This window comes from Gossypium arboreum, chromosome 12 (assembly GCF_025698485.1).
Source record: "Gossypium arboreum isolate Shixiya-1 chromosome 12, ASM2569848v2, whole genome shotgun sequence".
Lineage (NCBI taxonomy): Eukaryota > Viridiplantae > Streptophyta > Magnoliopsida > Malvales > Malvaceae > Gossypium > Gossypium arboreum.
Window position 1 is genome coordinate 42,719,472 of NC_069081.1, and position 7,242 is coordinate 42,726,713.

A 7,242-nucleotide genomic window follows, 5' to 3' on the forward strand; every position below is an offset into this window, starting at 1 on the left:
TCGTCATCCACACTCCCGTGTTCAGTCACATGGCCTGCTACATGGGCTATGGGCGTCGCGATAGTATGCTTTTTCGACTTTTCACTGAGACTCGTTTTCAGTGGTTCAAGTACACACCTGGTTTCGTATGAAGCTAAACCAAGCTCCAAGCACTCTAGAACCTAAAATCAACCAAAAGTCTCCGAATTAAATGCTACAAACAACAAACCAAACAGGTCCTAGCTGAGTTATTCAAAAGACTCAACAACCAAAACTTACCTTCAAGCGAACAGCGATACCTCCACACCACTAATATCCCTATGAATGATTACGAACCTCTGAAAATTCCCTATTTGAGAATGAACACAAAATATCCGTTAAAATGCTAACCAAAAACTTAAGAAGACGGCAGAGCAGATACTTACCGAACAAGCGGAATACGTCGAACCAATAAAAGTAATCGAAAAACAGGCAATAAGAGGGGAACCAAGAAAATTCGATAGAGTAAGGGGAGAAGAATGTAAATAACATCAGAACTTGGAAAAAAAACAACCAACAAAAAGAAAATAAGGGATATCATACTAAATCCCAAAATTCTCTCCATCTAATCCCACAACTCAGAATTCCGATGCAACCAATACTTTGTCCCCCAACCGAACAAAATAAATCACCCTTGTTGAAGCTGGAATTCAAACACAAGACCTCCAGCACACCAACACTCTACTTAACCACTAGACCCGCAGGCCCATTCTGATATGGAATTACATATAATAAAATATAAGCCCACTGATCCAATTAAAGGCTTAATTCAGGAAAATACCAAAATTTTCCAAATCAAAAGCTTGAACTTGGGACCTCTCACACATACCCAGAACACTTAACCACTAAAGCAGATACACAGTTGTGTGTCAAAATTTTAACAGAGCATAAATATGAGATTTTTGGGGCGTTACATTGGTTCTAGTCTCCTCATCACCACATTTTTAATTAATTTTATGAATTTTCCGTGTGCCAAAAACACCCTTGTCGTCCAACCCATGCTTGTCATACTTGAGCAAACATGATCCCCTTTTTGCTCTCTTATCCCCCTAACTTGCCTTATTCTCCACCAATTCCATGTATGAGATACATTGAACCTAAACTTGTTTGAGAACCCTCTTTTCATCCATTGTTTCATTCTCCTCCCTCTTATTGTCGCACCTCCTTAAGTTGCTCCTTATTCTTTCTTATTCTCTCATTGTTTAGACACCAACTACCTTACTTTACTTTATTTTCTCCTCTCCTCCATCGTTTCTTGGCATAGAATCACCAACACCACACCACCAAACTTGCACTATCCCAACACTCTTCTTCTTCTTTTTTCTATCGTCACCCTTAGCACCACCCTCCACCATCGCGACAACCACCGTGCGCCACCACATACACAACTCTTTTTTCTTTCTTTCTCTCTTCTCCTTTCTTTTTTTTTCTTTTATCAAGTGACTGAACCCTTCTCATTTCTTACTCCTCTGCCAGATCATTGCTATCATCACCATTGTAGCACTACTGCCGATAGTTGTGTTTCCTCCTCTCTTCTTCTTTGTTTTTAAATCTTCATTATTCTTTTTAGTGATCAAAATTTTTCATTATCTACTTTTATTAGTTTTCATTTCTAAAACATAATTTCATGGACTTACAATTAAATGACCCTTTCTTTAGATCCTTCTTTTCCTTTCTATTCGTGATCAATGTGATCTTTTAATTTTCTTGTCAACCAAGAACGAGTAAGTGTAAGGGTTGAATGAAAAACACTCCTTCCTCTTTGTTTTCTTCTTGACCGAATGTTGTTACGGGTCATTACTCATACTACTTTTGTATATTAACATCTCTTATGTCATGTTTTGTTGAAGTGTCGATCGACATCAACTCGGGAGATCATTATCGTTGGTATCAAAATCACTAATCCAAGTGATTAATCTAAGGGTAAGTTTTAATTGAAGTTGATAACTAACTTATTGTATCAACCTTAAAAATGATTGTCTTAACGAATGATCACCATTTGGTGTTGAATGGGTAATCTATCGGTTAGATCCAAGTGTGGGCATTTTTAGAGAGTTGTTACATATCAGATTTACGATTAGGTATGGGTTTAACAGTAAACAAAAATAAATCTATGTTTCATGTTGTTAAAATTATTAGTATTATTAAAATTGTGCTTATCAAGAATACTCTATGTATTCGAAATGAGAAGTAAAAACCCATGGAAATGGAATATCCAAGTAAGTGAATCTAAACCGTTGTTTCTGACATGTATGATGTATGATATTGGTTATTATTATTGATTGAAACAAAGTGTATGATAGCCTCATTCTCATGTTATGTTATATTATGACATATGTAAATTTTGCATCAAATATAAAATGAAAAATATTGATATAATTTGTACATATGTGATTTGCGTGTTAAGCATGCCCATGTGATTTTAAGTGATAAGCTATAACACCCCTCACCCGTACTCAACGCTGAAATAGGGTTACAGAGCATTACTGGACTTACAAAACAATTTAAACCTTCATTTCACATACATTTTCGAATTTCATACCAATTATCATTCAATAACATTCACAATGTCCTTAATACGAGCCTATGAGGGCCAAACCATGTATTTGGGGTGGTTCGAGACTAAACCGATAACTTAAGAAATTTTTTTCAAAACCTAGAAAATTTTCCAAACTACAGGGGACACATGCCCGTGTCATAGGCCATGTGGACATTCAAAATGGAAGCACATGGCCGTGTTCCAGCCCGTGTCCGACCCCATTTAACTCTCTGACTTGGGTCACACGACTAACACACACGCCCGTGTGGCTAGGCCGAGTGCCCTAAAAATGGCCATACACGCCCGTGTGCTAGGCTGTGTACTAGGTCGTGCCAAACCTGTAGGGTATATTGACTTATACCACACGGCCAAGTCATACGCCTGTGTGTGAGGCCGTGTGGAGCATACTGACTTAATTTTAATCTCAACACCAGGGTACACATGGTCATGTATATGACCGTGTATCACATATGGTTGAGACACACGCCCGTGTCTCTGCCCATGTGGACAATAATAGGCTATTTACCAAGCTAATTTGCCACCCAAACTTACACAAACCTTCACCAAACCAAACTGCACAATTCATAACATATATAGGCATTCAAACCAACTAAATCAAGCCTACTTCATGCAAACTCAATATCATTATCCATAATGCACACGAGTCATAAAATAGACCAATTCATTTATACCAATTTCACATACACATTTCAACTAATTAGACATTCCCAAACATGTATCATTATGCTCAAATTCATAAGCCTACATCTTCTTAAATATTATCCATTTGTCATCCATAATTCCTACTATCAATAAGCATTACAAAACCAACCTCAATTATATAACATAGGCTATATGCACACATATATAAACATATCCAAACCAACCACGTTAAGCTAACTCTTATGGCTATATATGCAAATCGAAACATAGAAATTTACAAGCCAATTCAAATGGCAAAACTCGATACGCAACTACATATTAAAATAACCATAATCCTATACATGCCATATGACCAAAACTTAGCTTCAAAAGTACCAATGTGATAGTTGGATAGTGTGCCAAAGTCTCCGACGATCCCCGTATCTGAGCTAGCTTTGATATCACTATAAAACATGAAAAAATAAACAATGTAAGCTATAAAGCTTAGTAAGCTCGTATGAAAATAATAAGCAAGTATCACCATTCATTTGTCAATTCAATTTAAATGAAATAATATGCAACAATACAATAATCTCAAGCTAACATGAACTTAACCACAAACTTGATCATAAACTCATAACTTCCTTTAATTTATTGCTCATATAGATTTTTGAACATACCTGTACCAGTATGTATCTATTTCTCACCATTTCACATCTTCATTATACCCGTTGAACCATTTGGAATAAAAGTTAGATACTCGAGAGTCTCGCACCTTAAGTGCCAAGATCATGGCTCGAAGCCAACTCAGTGTATCTTGCACCCAAAGTGCCAATATCATGGCCCGAAGCCAAATCAATGTATTCCCTAATGACATGTCATTTGTATCATAATCTATTCCTAAGGTTCAATCAGGATTTCCAATGTCGAATCTTCATTGAATGTATCTGCAAATTCGTAATTCGTAATTAATGCAATATCAAAACATTTAAAACACAAATATAGTCATGCTTATTACATACGAACTTACCTCAAACGCAAAAACGACAAAATAGCTTGATTATTTGAGTACTTTGTTTTTCTCCTGATCTAGATCCGGATTTCTCTTTTCTTGATCTATATGTAATCAAAATCAGCTTATTTAATTATTTATCTATTCAATTTAGTCCAAAATTCAAATTAAGGTACTTTTACACATTTGCCCCTAATGTTTCACATTTTTACAATTTAGTCCTCATTTCATAAAATCACAAATTCATGCAATTTAATACCAACCCATGCTAGCCAAATTTCCCTAATGCACATATCAACCCATATTTTTCATTTATTTCACATTTTAACTGCAAAGTTTTCACATTTCACAATTTAATCCGTAATTTGCATTTTCACTAAAATCACTTAACAAAACTTGTATAACTAACATCAAACATTCATAAATTATCATTAAACATCAAAATCCTCATGCATTAATCAATGGCAACATCTAAAATCTTTAGCATTTTTGTAAAACAGTCCCTGGGCTAGCTAGACTAAGTTGCAACGATCTCAAAAACATAGAAATTATTAAAAATGGGACAAAATACATACCTAATTGCCAAATTTGAAGTTGTCGAAATTGAAAGCATAAAAATGGCTTCTCAAGCCCTAAAATTCGGTGGAAGAAGATGATATGAAAGTATGTTTTTGTTTAATTTAATTAACCATTAATTACTAAATTACAAAATTAACCTTATTATTAATTCAAAATTTCAATTATGCCAAACTATTATCATCCTCTATCTAATTAATGGACTATTTACCACATAAGGACCTAAACTTTAAGGTTTTATAGTTATTTGAAACCTTAGCTATTAGAACTTAAGTTTTACACTTTATGTGATTTAGTCATTTTTACTAAATTAAGCACTCAAATGATACACAATCATATTGTAACACCCCAAACCTGACCCAGACGTTATGGCCGAATCTGGCGTGTTACATTGAAGTATTTTAATGAAAACCTTGTTTCATTGAAAACCCTTCCTTAAAAAGTTACATCTCAATGACTTAGTAAAATCTTTTTTCTGTTGCGAAGCTCTATTTAAAACATTTGATTTAAGAAAACTTATCCTTTAAAAATTTAGTGGCAAAAACGTAGTATTAAATGAAAACTATGGTTTGGAAAATCCATGTTCCACATCTTATAATTACAACGCACGAAATTAATGATCAAAAAAAAAAAGGGGAGGCCTTATTACAATCCCAAATAAGTAAAAGATTACTTAACAAACCAATAACCTATATGCTTTTAAAATAAGTGCAAGTAGTCTTGCTAGCTGGCCACCCAGAGTCCCTCCAAACATCGAACCTCCTATTGAGCATCACCTGAGAAAAATAAAAGAGGGGGAGTTTTCGAAAACTCAGTGTGTAGAACCCTCGACAAGTAATGAGCATTCATCATTCACCATAAAATCATACATGCAATACAGTGCAACCCACCCCAATAATCCATCCGCTACACACCAACTCCATCCTCCGGTACACACCATGTGGGGATATAAATATTGACCCACCCATTTGATACACTCCAATGGTAGCCCGGTTGCGGAACTACCTTCATTACAGCAAGCTGCCAATCACATATTGGGCTTAAAAGCCGTTGGTGGATCCACGGTTGTGAAGCAACCGTGCGACCCTTATATACTTCCTCTGTTCCGTAATTCCCAGCCCCTATGCAACCTAAACAGAATATCTTATGTATACAGCAGTTATACATGTAACATCCATAAATCTTACATTCAACACTTATGGGTATTTTGGTCATTTTCGCCCTTAAGGGCATTTCGGTAATTTTCCTTTATTATGGGTCTTTACTTACCTTGTCCAGTTAACGAATCCCTTGAGTTAAGATGAATGAATACCATGCACCAGGTAGGATTCCAGAGAAGAGGAGGTGAGTCATTAAGACCGCTTAAGTACCAAGCTCTCCCTGTTAGAACACTGGTGCCTCCAGGCGCAGCGAAAAATTAAAAAAAAAATTCCAGCGATCCAAACCAAGGATCCATGTGTAAGGAATGAATCGGGGAGATAAAAAGGTTTCAAAATTACCGAAACTTCAATCAGAGTAGACAGCGACGCCTAGGCAACAGGAATGCTGAACCACTATCGAACCAAGCCGCAACCTTTTCCGATGTCAGCCTCTACGTAGTCCACCCAATTGAAAATGAACGGTAGAAATCTCAGAAAACTATTTTTAGAGAGTATTTTGCTAAACAGCTGCTAGACCACATTGCATATTTTCGGGCTAGTTTTTATATATCCTTTTTAGGGTTTTTACCCTTGCTATATATAACTCCCTCTTAATTGGTATATATTTATAACAAATTTTAATTCATTAAAATTAATCCGAACATAATAATTATCATTCAAATAAATATAATAATGTTTAACAGAAAATTATAATTACATTAATTATAATAAAGATTTTGGTAAACTATATTTATTTAAACTTAGATCTGAACTAAATTCATATATCAATAAAATTATGTTCTGATTATGTGTACAACATCCTTGTACATATAGTATGTTCAACAATTTGATTGCCCAATTAAATTAATTCTATAATTAATTTAATTCATGTGACAACCAAGCAATATACCAACTATGTTTTACCTCGTTCATTTTAACCATAGGGTGTGACCCTATAGGTTCTTGTAACGTTAGCAGTAATATTAGAACGATTCTAATGTTACAAACAATGAGTGGCATCTAGCAATGCATCAATGCTACCTAAGTTACAAGAATTCATGATTCGACATAACCTTTTTTGATTAACCTTTCATGCATTAATCCTTAAGTTCTATATCTTTGGAATGGACACAAGTCATGGAATAGTCACACTTGCATAGTCCATCCCATGTTTCTTGATACCTTGAGTAGACTATGATACACAAATAAGTATGACATCTCATATCAACTTATTTGAGCATGGCCATGCATTTCTAGCCTCACTCAATCAAGTGGCCTAAGATATTACTCCCATTATGTAGGAGGGACTTATCCTA